The following is a 14538-nucleotide window of genomic DNA, read 5'->3' as shown; positions in this document are numbered from 1 at the left end:
AACAATCTTGATCTAATTCCTTTTCCATCTTAATCAAATATTCCAGCTTGATTCTAACCTTAAAAAATTTTCCACATGTCTATAGACTTTCTGTTATAGTGAGGTTGTGCACTTTGCTGATTCCCATTCTAACATACATGCCACACACACAGACACACATGCACATATACGTACTCTCTCCATATTCCCAACTAAGCATTTGTTTATGATTTCCACACTTTTCCTAGTCATACAAATTAGTAAAACGTCCTCTAAATGTTACATCTCACAAGACCCTTTCCTTTCTCAAAGTTTCTACGGTACGAGGAACTGCTAGGCACAAAGTGTACAGGAGGTCAGAACGGTGCCACGGACAGGGTGGACTCTAGCTGGGCTTGGAGGAGGTGCAGGCAGAATGGTGAAAGGCCCATACGTGTGGGCTTGAGGGAGCAAGAGATGAGATGACTGAGGAAATAGTTTAAGGCCCCAGGGGCAATTCCCTAATTTAGATTCTTGGCTATTATAATTATAAACAGTAAACCAGGCCTATTGATTCCCTTGAGTGGCACATACTAAGACTAAATGCTCCTTGTTAATTTGGGGAATTTGAAAATAAAGCTTAAAGAATATTCAACGAGGTAAAGGCTGGCAAAGTGCCTTCCCCAGAGCCCTCTCTGGCCCACTGCCAAGGATCCAGGAACCTCAGGAGCTCTGGGAAATGTTCAAGGCACTAGCTCCTCCCATCTAGTCCACACAGTCCTCTGCTCTGGAATTCCCCAGGATCACACTGGCTTTTCTGTAGAACGCTTCAGTTGTCTGGTTTTCAATATGGACTTTGCACTGGACCTTATTTCTCTGATTCTCTAGCTTCCTAGCTCTGTATCTCTCCCAGGCTAGTCCTGCCCCCATAGGCACACAAGAAAATTAGTCCAATAATAGAATTCCTACCCTTCTTAATAAAATGAAACATGCTATATTTTAAACAAAATAAACTTAGAAGTGTTGTTTAAATTATCACACTCAAAATATATTTGCCTGCCACGAAGGAAAGAAAAATAAACATGTATTGAATGTCTATTATACATCAGAAACAACACTAGACTTTTCACATCTTATCTTACTTTGCAACAAACAAGTCTATGAAAGGTGGGAGAGCACATGATAGTGCTTAGGAGGAAAGACTACAGAACTGAGTTATTTAGTTTAGAATCCTTGCTCTGTCACCTATTAGTGGTGTGATCTAGGACAAGTTAAGAAACCTCCCCATTTGTCCCTTTCCTCCTCTACGAAAACAAAGTGTTGGGGAGGATTAAATGAGTTTGTCCTGATTAAGTGTTTAATGTGTTCTTAAACAGGTTGTTTTCTAAAATTATTATCTACTATTGGGGCACCTGGCTGGCTCAGTCAGCAGAGCATGTGACTCTTGATCTTGGGGTTGTAAGTTCGAGTCCCACTTGGGATGTGAAGATTACTTTAAAAAAGTAAAATCTTTAAAAAATAAAAGTATTATCGGGGACGCCTGGGTGGCTCAGTTGGTTAAGCAGCTGCCTTCGGCTCAGGTCATGATCCCAGCGTCCTGGGATCGAGTCCCACATCGGGCTCCCTGCTCAGCAGGGAGCCTGCTTCTTCCTCTGCCTCTGCCTGCCATTCTGTCTGCCTGTGCTCACTCTCTTTCCCTCTCTCTCTCTGATAAATTAAAAAAAAAAAAAATCTTTAAAAATAAAAAAAAAAAATAAAAGTATTATCTATTATTATGAGAAAAGCAAGCTTTAAAGAGTTTCAATTGAACTGAGAAAGATGGAACAGGTGGTTTACAGACAAGCCATACCCCAACACATATTAATAATAACCAAAATATGCAAATAGAATCCACAAACCAAGTGAGCTCAAAAACAAGATAATTATCTGGTAAAACAGAATAGAAACGCAAAGTAGCAAGAGTGCTGAGACCAGAGATCTGCTGGGTTATAGCTCCAGAAGCAGCAATGATGGCTAGGAAATCAGTTCCTGATGAGTAACTCACCTCACTCCCAGGAAACAGGAAATTTCAGGGGCTTCCTCTCCCATGAAAGGAAGTTGGAAAGGGGCTACTGCCAGAGCTGCAGCAGTAGGAAAAGTCATGGGCCCAGAGAAACCCCAAATCAGGCTGACTACTAACTTAGTGATCAGATCTGTAATACCCCCAGTATTATTTTGGGTGGAAGACCCAAAATGCCACTTATCTAATCTAGTTTCTCTGATAGAGAGGAATGAGCCAAAGAAGAATAAATAAAAACAAAAAAGACTCCTAATCATATAGTCAGCAAATGAAAACTCAAAACACAGAGATGTTTTCTATTTAGAAAAGCTATCTTAAAAAGCAATCATTTGACAATAAAGTCATTTATATGAAACTTAATTTTATGAAGCAGTGTGACAAAGACCTTAAAATAACTGTTTAGAATACTCAAGAGATAAGGAATAACTTCTATTTAAAAAGAGGAAGAAATTATGAAAAACAGCATTGGGGGATGCCTGAGTGGCTCAGTTGGTTAAGCATCTGACTCTTGATTTCGGTTCAAGTAATGATCTCAGGGTCGAGAGATGGAGCCCAGAGTCAGACTCAGTGCAGAGACTGCTTGAGATTCTCTCTTCCTCTCTTCTGCCCCTCCTCCAACTCACATCTGTGCACTAAATAAATATATAAATCTCTCTCTAAATAAATAAAATCTTGGGGCACCTGGGTGGCTCAGTTGGTTAAGCCTCTGCCTTCAGCTCAGGTCATGATCCCAGGGTCCTGGGATCGAGCCCCGAATCGGGCTCTCTGCTCAGTGGGGAGCCTGCTTCCCTGCCTCTCTGCCTACTTGTGATCTCTGTCTGTCAAATAAATAAATACAATCTTAAAAATAATTAATTAATTAATTAATTAAAGTCTTTAAAAAAAAAGAAAACAAAGATAATGGAAACACTAGAAATAAAAATGTACTTTCAAAAGTTTTTAAAAAGTAACAGATGAGATGAATTCTAGAGCATTAGAGTCTCAGACAACAGTTTTCTGGGAAACGTACCCAAAACAATACATAGAAAGAACACAAAAACACAAAGTATATACATGCACACATGTATCTGTGTGTGTATGTGTGCACATACATACGTACAAAAAATTGAGAGAAACCAATATAATCTAAGAGGAGTTACATAAAGCAGGAATAAAATGTCTAGGAGAAAAATCTCAAAGACATATCTAGACAATTTCCAGAACTGAAGAAAGTCACAAGGCCTCAGATTCAACGTGTATTCCAAGTATCCACTCCAAATAAATAAACCCATACCTAGGCATATCACAGTGAAATTGTGATTAAGAGAAAACCTTAATAGACACAGGAGATGAAAGAAAAAACAGATTACCTTAGAAAGGAAACCAATTATAACAAAGGCAAGTTTCTCACTTGCAATAATAAAAAACACAGGATCTTCAAAGCACTGAGGGAAAATAACTGTTAACCAGAATTCTATATCCAGTTAAACTACATTCAAAAGTGGAGGTAAGATAAAAACAACTTGAGACAAACAGTAAGTTGGCCTCCCAAAGATCTCATGAAAAGAAACTCTAAAGAACATGCTTCTGCAAAGTTAAGTCGACCCAGAGCAATCTCAGTGTGGTATCTCTTAGACACCTCAAACTCAACATACCCCAGACTAAACTGATGGCCTTCCTCTAAAAATCTCCTCTGCCCACAGTCTTCCCCATCGTAGCATACAAAAGATACATCTTGGGCCAAAAATTTTGGAATTGTCCTTTCTCTCAAATACCACAATCAGTCAACATACCTGTCTGTTCTACCTTCAAATTACCTCCAGCTTCAGATCACTGTTTACTATCTCCACCACTCTTCAAGCCATCATCTCTTTCCTGAATTGCAATAATATTGTAACCTCCTAACCGGTCTCTCTGCTTTTACTATTATAGACTATTCTCAACAGAGCAGTCAAGGTAGTCTATTTATTTATTTATTTATTAAAGATTTTATCCATTTATTTAACAGAGCACAAGAGCAGGGGGAGCAGCACAGAGGGAGGGAGAAGCAGGCTCCTCACTGAGCAGGGAGCCTGATGTGGGACTCGATCCCAGGACAGAGGGAGAATGACCTGAGCCAAAGGCAGACCCTTAACCCCTTAACTGACTGAACCACCCAGGCACCCTTAAAGTAATCCTTTTAAAAGGCTAGATCATAACACTCCTCTGTTCACAAACCCTCCAATGGCTCCCTGTTTTACTCAGAATAAAAGCAAAAGTCTTCATTGCATCTTATAGTATCTAGTCCTCATCGAGTTCCCATCAAGGCCTTTCAAGACCTTGGCACCTGGGCTTCTCTCTACCTGAAACAGTCTTACTCCAGGAATACAACTGTTGATTATAGTGTTCACTAGACTTACCAATATGTTCAAATCTTTAATGATAGTTTTTTAAACTCAAGTTTAAAAAAAGAGAAATTGAGTAATTTCCCCAACATTTTAAAGTTTGTGAATGACAGAGGGAGAATTAAAATGTAGACTAACACCATAGCCCTTGCTTAAGAAAAAGTCATTATTTAAAGGTGCTTGTCCTAGTTTCTGTTCCACATCTGGCCTGATCTGCTCATGATAGATATACTATCAATTCTATTCTTTGCTTCAGTGGATTTCATTCATTCATTTGGGAAAAAAAAAAAAAAAAAGATCTATTAACTATCTAGTAGTTTGCTTGGCACCCTAGGAAATGGAGAAAGAATAAAAATTCCAAATAACACATAATTCAGAAAGCAAGTTACTGTGGCTTGGGAATGTATTACCAGAGTATATTGGTTTTAAGAAATTTACCTTCCTAATCATTTTATTCAGGTTATTCTTCAGATTGATTTCGATCCCTGACCAGGGTAGGAGTTAGAGTAGCTTTTAAACAAATTGAGTGATGTGGATGGAAAGCTAGTTGGAGAATTAAAACATCCCACAAAAATGGAACTAGAGGGTATCATGCTTAGCGAAATAAGTCAAGCGGAGAAAGACAACTATCATATGATCTCCCTGATATGAGGAAGTGGAGATGCTACAGGGGGGCTTAAGGGGGTAGGAGAAGAATAAATGAAACAAGATTGGATTGGGAGGGAGACAAACCATAAGTGACTCTTAATCTCACAAAACAAACTGAGGGTTGCTGGGCAGAAGGGGGCTGGGGGAAGGGGGGTGGGGGTATGGACATTGGGGAGGGTATGTGCTATGGTGAGTGCTGTGAAGTGTGTAAACCTGGTGATTCACATACCTGTACCCCGGGGGATAAAAATATATGTTTATAAAAAATAAAAAATTTAATTAAAAAAAAATCCCACAAAAAAAACCACTCAGCAGATAACTGTCTACTTGTAACTGACTTGATGTGAACTGTGTCTCATTCATTCTAGAAGTATTCCAATTCCCTTGACCAACTGGGAACATTTATGACTGTTAATAAACTTTCCTGTATTAACTGAATGACTCACCACTGGCCTAAAGAAATTATTTCGCCTCCAAACACAAAGCAACTAATTTCACTTTTTATTTTATTTTACTTTATTTATTTATTTATCTATTTGCTTGACACAGAGAGAGAAACCACAAGCAGGGGGAGGGCAGGCAAAGGGAGAGGAAGAAGCAGGCTTCCAGTTGAACAGGGAGACTGATACGAGGCTCAATCCCAGGACCCAGAATAGTGACCTAAGCTGAAGGCAGACGCTTTACCACTGAGTCATCCAGGTGCCTTAATTTCACATTTTAAATGCAAAGTACATTTAAATCCAATATACAAAACACAATTCCCAGAAAATTATCAAAATTAAATTGCCAGGAAACTAATTATGTGTAACTCAACTGAGTAAATATTAAGCCTTTGACAATATCTTCATTTCCCAAATAATAGTTTATTTACCAAGATGTTACCACTGAGGGTACAAGAAGGAAGAAAATCGTTTTCTTTTCCCATAAATACAGACTCATTTTGCCAGGTGTAACAGCAAATCCAAATGAAAATTCATTCAATTAAATAAGTTACTGGGTTGAGAAAAACGAGTACCAATGAAAGTAAAGCTATTTATTCATTGACTGTTAAACTTTTACCCTACCATGTTCCTTATATCACTTACCTTATTTTTCATTTGCTAGTAATTTCCGTAAGTCTAAATAATGCAAAAAAAAAAAAAAAAATTTGTTTTGAGGGTCAGAACCAGAATCTTTCCCCAATCCTGATGCAAAACCAATGATACACGTTTACTCAAACTCAACACCATCAGTCATCACCATCATCACCTGGGTGAAAACAGCGATGAACAGTAATTTAAAAAATAAATAAATAACACTCTTGGCCTGGCTGTTGAGGATAGCACACTTAGAACCCTAAAACAGTGCGTATCACATCAGAGTAAATGACACACAAGCAACCAAGAGGGGATAATTGGTACTGATCTGATATCCAAAGCAAAGACATAAGACTTTGCTTCTTCCATACAGATAAAAACAGAGGAAACTGAAAAACATTTTACCCAGTAAAATAAACAAAGTGCAAGAAAGTAGAAGAAAGATAATCTAGTAATTTAAGAATCATCTCTAAACATCTACCATATTAATGCTGTTATGAGGAATTCCAGTTCTCTCAGTCATCCAAGCTCAAAGTCTTATAAAGCAAAGCTTTAGCTGCCTACAACATAAAAAAAACAAGCCAGACTATTGTCTTTGAACGGGAGGGGGGGGGGTCTATACCCTTATCCGTGGGGCACCATACCGTTTTGAAGAGAAAAATTTAGAAGAGAAAAATTACCCACAATGTAACAAGCTTTCACAAGCTACATGCTTTAAATATTCCACGCCCTAACCAAAAATCATCCACTGACAATAGTGAGCAAAAGATTCCAAGTACCGGTAAGGCCAAGAGTCAAGAGGAGAATAAAAACAGTGTGGAGGGATACAGTACACTTTCTGGGAACAAAACTTTACCTCCATTTATTTTACACATTCATATAGTTTCTCAGATGTCCTATCTAGCTCCTCTGCCCCTCTTCTATATAACTCTATAACACACATATATGTACCTTATTTGCTGATGATCTTAAAACTATTTACTGGGATCCATTCATTGTTAATGTTCATAGAGTTCTGAAAATACCTTTTGTTTTTACATTCATTTGGTTGGAGACTCTCAGGAAAAAAATATCCAGGGAGTAGAAAATCCAGAATCCTTATCCCAGGACTCTCCAAGTCCTACATATTTGGAGAATCTCATTTGGCTTCACCTTACTGCTTAGAAAGCTTCCCAGAAAAAGGTGCTGTTGCTTGTCCTTCAAGCCTTGGCTTACTTTAGCATAAAGGAAAGAGAGATTTTTTTTCCTTACCACCAAACTTTATCACATCAAACTACATATCACTATATGATAATTTCTTATTATTTTCTAAACGTCCCGTAGAAACATGCAGTTATATAAACTCCATGATCCAGGGACATGTTATGTCCTATCCACTTCCCTCTTCCCAGCACCTTGTAACAGAGCCTGCCACACAATCAGGAGCTCAACAACTACCTGTTGAATAAATGAGCATCCCCTAACTTAGCAACTCTGCTAAGAGTGCCATTCTAAAAAACAAAAACAAACAAACAAAAAACCAGCTTGACAAAGTGGGGTATGATAACTGGAAAAGAAAGTATGAACAAAAGTGCTTTCTAATGACAACAGGTGCCACCATTAGAGCCAGCAGGTGGCATTAATTATTCCTCCCATCACCTGGGACAGAAAGCCCAGGAAGTGTAAAGTTTTCTTGGTCCTGTCATTTCCGCCTTGTAAATTACCTAGTTTACTTTCCTAATTCCAAAGATTAGAATGCTGGGCTCAAAGTTCCTCTAAGAACAAGAACCATTTCTTACCACTATTTTTTCTATGAGGCCTACTGATCACAATTTCTTATACATAACAGGTGATCAATAAGCTTTTGTTGAACTGTTAATCTCTGAAGCAGTAGGAAGTTTCAAAAAACACTGGATTCTGGTGCCAGCTTGGTTACTAACTAGTTGTGCGGCTACAGAAAAATCACTTGATTTCTTAGTGCCTAAGAAGGAAAATAAAATAATTACAAAACTGCTTTGAAATTCAATGAGACATTATTACCTGGGTTACTGTTCTAAATAAAGAACACGGAGACCTTAAATTACATAAGTACCCAAAGCTCCTGATAAGAACATCTCCACAAAACAATGAGCCCATCATGGCCTTAGTCTTTTGTTCAGGTCCTCACATGCCCCTCTTAGTGCTACAGAGTTAAATGTTTCAAATTCAGATCCTAGTAATTTTCTCTAGGTTCACAGCAGCTCTCTGGCCTATCACCTCATACTCTCCATGGTCAGTCAGAGCATTTCTAACATAGCATCTGGCACACAGGAGATGTTCAAGAAATCTTGCATTGAATGATTAAATAAGAACAGCTAGTGTGGGTGATGGGGGCTGCACAGTAGCTGTGCCTTTGGTTAGGCAGATAATTGGAAACAAAACAAAACAAAACAAACGGGTGTATTAAAAGAGGGCTGGAACTTTAAGGCTTCTCAACGGTGAAGCCACTGTGCCTATAAAAACACAATAGCCTAATCTAGCGTTCTGACAAGTCAGTGAACCTTCTGTCTCCTCCCCAGCAAGGAAAGATTACTTTTTAAGGAAGTGATTTCAAAACTCCTCTGAGTTGCTGGTCCTTATGATAATGAAGGAATTAAGAGGTAAAAATGGAACCCTGCAAGGCTCCCAAGACCAATGCAGCCACTCTGGTTGGTTGTTTTGGTTCCTCATCACACATCCAGAGGTCAGCAAGGAAAAGGGAAAGGTTCCTGAGTGGAGCAGTCCTTGGTTCTCTCTGCCAATTCTGTGTGGTCACCAACCTAGGCCATGGGGAATTCCAACCCTGCCAGTGCTAGTGAGGGCCACGCCACTAAACGAGCAGACATCCTCCTTGTCTGAAGGACTGGTTGTTTTCCCTCACTCCCATGTCAACCTAATACAAAATCTACCGTGTCTTTAGTCTCCGAGGACATCATACAAATTATAAATTTCTTACATGGGATTCAAGGTTCTTCATAAGAAACTCTCACTAAAAGTTATTAATCCACAAAATACTCCTAAGAGATGGTTTATCAGTTCTAAAGGAAGTTTACTAAAAATGATCCAGCTCCCCTCAATCTTTCATGCGCCCAATCCCCAGGTTTTCTCAGCCAGAGACGCGAAAGCAGCCATGTACGATGAGCAGAAGGCTCAGAGCTGAAAGAGGCCCGGGGATCTGAACCCACTCCCTTCCTCAGAGAGGCAGCAGCACCCAGAAGCTTAAATGGCTTTCCTCTTGTTAATAAGGCTGGTAGACCGAGCTCAGCTCTACTTCATACCTCAGTATCCTTTCCTCTAAACACTGAGGGAGGTGATGGTGGGTGAGGGTGGGGAGTGGGAGGAATCAGACCATTCTGACTCTCCTGTTCAACAGTCAAAAAAAAAGGCTGACTTAGGTGGGGGTGTTTTTTGGTTTTTGTTTTTCCATGTTAAGTGCTACAGCTTGAATCTCTGCTAAAAGTAACAGAAATTAACTGCAGACCATCGCTGTTGTTCAGGCCTTTGTGTTGTCTTGAGCAAATCCCTGGAGCAAATTACTGTTTCATAAGCAGATTAGTCCACTTTCTAGCCACAAAGCTATCTCCCTCATTGTGGGTAAGTATTCTAAGATAAGCGGAAAAACCCGCAGACTGAAATCAAATTACATCTGCTGTATACCCAACTAATTGGTCATTAGACTATTTTGTGCCAGTAAATCAGGTTCCCTGACTACAAAGTGGCTTTCCAGTGGCTTCGTCCATCCTCCTAAGTGTGGTCACACAGGGCTATTGTTTGTTGAGTTCTGATTAGTTTTATTACTATTGTTTATTGAGAAATGTTATCTTCATTTCCTCCAACTCTTTCAGTATGGTTACTTTTCCTAACTTAGAGATTTTCCCAATCTCCCAATTATTTCATAAACTACAGTCTCCACTCCATTCATTCTCTGGTCAAGTATTATGTTTATTTTTTCAAGGTTCATGTTGATTATTTCAATTAAACTAAACAGTGACAGATGTGCGTGAAGACTGGGTGCATGCGCATGCACATTTTAAAAAGGTAACATGACCCTGAAGCATGGAGAAATTTTAAGCCTGAAAAATGATTTGCCCAAATGAGAGCCAGTGACAAAGCTGCATATCGCAGAAGTCATCTTCACTCCCTCTCCACCATCAAACACTGTGGAGGTTTACTGCAGGCTAAAACATCAGGGGGCTATTCTGAAGCCTGAGCTGCAGGCACAGGCAGTAACAACAATGACCAAATCTAAACTGAATTGCCAAAAGAAGGCCATAGGGAAAGGGCAAAATACAGTGGATTTTTAAAAGTGGTTAAAAGGGCAGATTAGATGGTTGGGTCTCTCAGTATTTAATACAACCATTCCCTGTGCTCAAGGAGAAAAATTAATATTGAAAACTTTGGGACTTTGCTAGCAGAACTGACATAGTGGTTGATCACGGAGAACAAGAGTCCTCTGGTATTGTCTAAATGACTCAGTCTTACTATGAGAACTTTAAAAGTAAGTATTCAAAGTTCAGGAAAGAAAAGTAACACCTGACTCAACTATGCAGTGGGCTTAAAAATAACAATTTAGGGGCCAGAAACCAACAACACCAAGACTCAGAATTTAATATTACAACATTCTAGTTTTCCACAAATCCTTTCAATCTGCTACAGAAATGGGGAATTTTTTTTTTTTTAAGATTTTATTTATTTGACAGACAGAGATCACAAGTAGACGGAAAGGCAGGTAGAGAGAGAGAGAGAGAGAAGCAGGCTCCCTGCTGAGCAGAGAGGCCAATGCGGGACTCGATCCCAGGACCCTGAGATCATGACCCGAGCGGAAGGCAGCGGCTTAACCCACTGAGCCACCCAGGCACCCCAGAACTGGGGAATTTAAAGGATTTCCTCTATGGCTTCCCGGAGTGGATCATCAGTTATTCTTTATTTAATTATTAAGGTTTTAAATAAAATTCACAGGACACTCAGAAATAAAAGTGTCTTATTAGACACATTTGGCAAAGCAGGCAGGAATAAAGGTTTAGACAAGATTGTATTTTATATTATTAAGAGTTGAATGACTTTTTCCCCAAATCTCATACATTACATTCCACACTTATTTCTTGCTCAATCGCACATTCTTTAGAGACTTGGTCTTTCATTCTCTAATAAAGCAGAGGAAATTATTTTTTCATTATTGTAATTCAATTGTTCATAAGAAGTCTTTTATTGAATTTAGATTGTAGTGGCTGTAATTAACTGATGAAATTTTCAATACATATTTAAACTACTTCTGTCTACCATCACTGTTGACATCCAGGAGTCAGCACTAGCATTTTATGACAAAAACTGCTAAATGTCAGCAATTCATTTTTTCAGGTCAATAACTGAAAATGATTCTAATTATTGCAATCAACAGCTGAGATTAAGTTATATTTCAATAAGCAGAAAAATTCAAATAGATGCAGAATAAGACAGTATTAAGCATTCACGAACCTCCCTTCTACATTTAGAACTGAAATCAACAATTTAGTCCCCTTATAGTTAAGATTAATTCATGGTTGTACAAATGAAAGCTAGATTCTCTGGCCTAACACCCTACTTTTAAGATTCTGTTGCTTTTCACTGAAAGAACAACTTAAAATACTAGGGTCATAAAGGGTAAACAAGCAAATATAAATTTCACCAGAAACCTGAGTTTTGAATTATGACTTCAAAGTACCTAATCACTTCAATCAAATGCTTAGGCACGTACTTATGTTTTTTGAAGAGAGTATGCATGTTTCATCAAATCTAGATAAAAAGCACCATATAAGAAAATCGTATTTTGGAAAACTAACTCAACATACTTTGTGTGTGTGTGTGTGTTTGTACGTAAGTGTCGCTTTCAAAAAATGCCCAGAAAAAAGAACAGCATCTCCCACTTCTATTTATTCTTAGGTGATTGTTTAATAGCAAAGTTAGTTTACATTTGAAGACATTTTGAATAATCTTATTAAAAACCAATTCTAACAATTTGGCTCATGTTTAACTCTTCAGTTATTTATCCATTAATCTCTTTAAGTGCCTCCTTCCCTAGCACAGCTGTAGTTCAAGGGGTAGCCAGCAGTTGGCCTCCATTTCAGTGGATTTTCATGAAAGCCCAGATTTCTTTCTGCAAACTTTTAAAAAAGTTGTATGAAAAATAACTTTTTCATAACTTAAGGGCTTATAAAAAACTTTCAAAAGGATCCAAAAGAAACACATTTTCTATTAAAAATAAAAACCAAACAAAAGGAAGCCACACACATTGTAAAGATGTTCTCTCCAAAACATTCTGTTCAGCAGATCTGAAATGTCTCCAAAGGGACAAGAACCACTTGGTTTGGAAGCAACAAATGAGAACTCATAACAGGTTGGTTAAAAGCCAACAGGGACAACCGTGAGATTTTTAAAGCAGATTAGGAGTGGCTGAGATGCCAGGCATGGGCCTTACCTAGTCTCCCTGCTCCATGCACTTGGAATACTTTAAACTGTAGCATTCAACCACCTAGTATAGCTGTTCAAAAGCCTCTGTCCTTGGTCCTCTCTTCTTTTCTCCTTTTACGTTGTCCCCTGAAGAATGCAACTACTAACTACAGTGGTTATGATGACAACTCCTAAACCTACGTCCCTGTTTCTGTTATATCTCCCAAACTTAATTCCCCTATCTCCAAGTTCTGACGTACGTATTTCCACCAGGATATGCTATCATCATCTCACACATAACACATACAAAACAAATGTATTCATCTTTATCAAACTAATTCCCTCTTTCAGTTTCCCTGCCTGGTAACATTAATCCCGTTGTTCTGGTCACCAAGAATTAAACCACAGGAACAATCCATCCCACATGTATTTCTACAGGATGATCTTGCCACTTCACCAACAAACACGTAATGGAGTCTAATTCCTCTCTCGAATGTGGACTAGCCTTAAGACTCACTTATAACTGGAAGAATATGACTGAAGCAATACTATGAGACTTCAGGGACTAGGTCAGAAAAGACCATAAGGAAGGAAGGAAGGTAGGGAGAGAGGGAGGGAGGGAGGGAGGGTAGGAAAAAAGACCATGAAGCTCCTGCCTGATTCTCTAGGAACTCTTTCTGGCGAAAGCCAGCTGCCATACATGAATGTCAACTACCTTAAGACTCCTATGCTAAGAGACAACATGTAGTCCCAACCTGGCCCAATCTTCCAGTTTTCTTACCAAGTTGCCATAATATGAATATGAATATAAGCTGTCCTGGATCCTCTTGACCAATTCATCTGCCAACTCAATGCCACCAACTGTACTTAGTAAATACACTGAGAAGAATCACCCAGCTGAGCCTTGCCCTAATTCTCAACACATAAAATCATGAAACATATTATATAAGTAGAATAAAATCCACAGCTTCCTTCTAAGCATTTAATATGTTGTAAGTGGAGTTGTTACTATGTGGAGCTGAATGTTAACTGACATGCCGCTTCTTTCCCTCCTCCATTCCCAGGGCCATCAACAGAGGGAGAAGCTCTCATCACCTTAGATCTAGATCATTATAACTGGTTCCAGAGCCTCCTCACTATAATCTGCCATTCCAATATATCTAACCTAATAGTTTCAACCTGAAAACTACTTTTGCATACCAACACTACAATCAACACCAGTCTCATTGATGGTTTCCATTTGTAGGAAGTTTTATAATGCAAACTTGATTATACAACAACTGCCAGAGATCTGTCAATATGGCAAATATTCTTTTCCTTACTTTAGGGATGAAGAGATCAGAGTCAAGGAGATTAATGTTTGTACAATAAAATTATCACCACCACCATCACCACCATCACCACCACCATCATCAACATCACCACCAACATCTCCACCACCATCACCACCATCACCACCACCATCATCAACATCACCATCACCACCACCACTACTACAGTAAGTATGACTTATTTACTCACCTAACAATATGCCATTCTGATTCTAGCCTCTGAACATCTGCTCACAAAATTTCCTCCTTTCTCCTGCTATCTACTTAAACCTTGCTCATGCATTAGTGTAAATGCTACCTCCTCTCCAGCCTATCTCTGTTGCTTTCTTTCCATTATTCTTACAGAATTAATAAATTTTATCCAAAATATAACACTGGATTGTTTATCTTGCTCAAGTATGTTGGTCTCACTTTCCAGGCTGGCATTCAGCTAACACACATCCATACGTACAGCAATGTTGAGTGCTCACAACCAGTGTCTGTTCTGACCAGTCAGTACTCATGACATACTGTCTATTAAATATTTTGAATTTCATCTCTGCTTATTTCCTACACTAAACAATAAGCTCTTTAAGAACAGGACCCTTGTCTTATAAAGAAGTACTATATCCTCTGAACCAAACACAGTACTAAGCACACAACTAGTATTCAATATATATTTGACAACTGATTTGAAGGTA

At 38.7% G+C, this 14538-nt stretch overlaps 1 protein-coding gene across 7 annotated transcripts in view; it reads right to left on the bottom strand.

Moving 5' to 3' along the window:
• The window catches only part of THADA (THADA armadillo repeat containing), a 329048-nt gene that overhangs the window by 256079 nt on the left and 58431 nt on the right, over nucleotides 1–14538 (bottom strand). The gene's annotated exons all lie outside the window — the stretch shown is intronic.

Source organism: Mustela erminea, chromosome 7 (assembly GCF_009829155.1).
Source record: "Mustela erminea isolate mMusErm1 chromosome 7, mMusErm1.Pri, whole genome shotgun sequence".
Taxonomy (NCBI): Eukaryota; Metazoa; Chordata; class Mammalia; order Carnivora; family Mustelidae; genus Mustela; species Mustela erminea.
The sequence above is the reverse complement of the archived record's forward strand: the minus strand, read 5'-3'. Positions and strand labels throughout refer to the sequence as shown.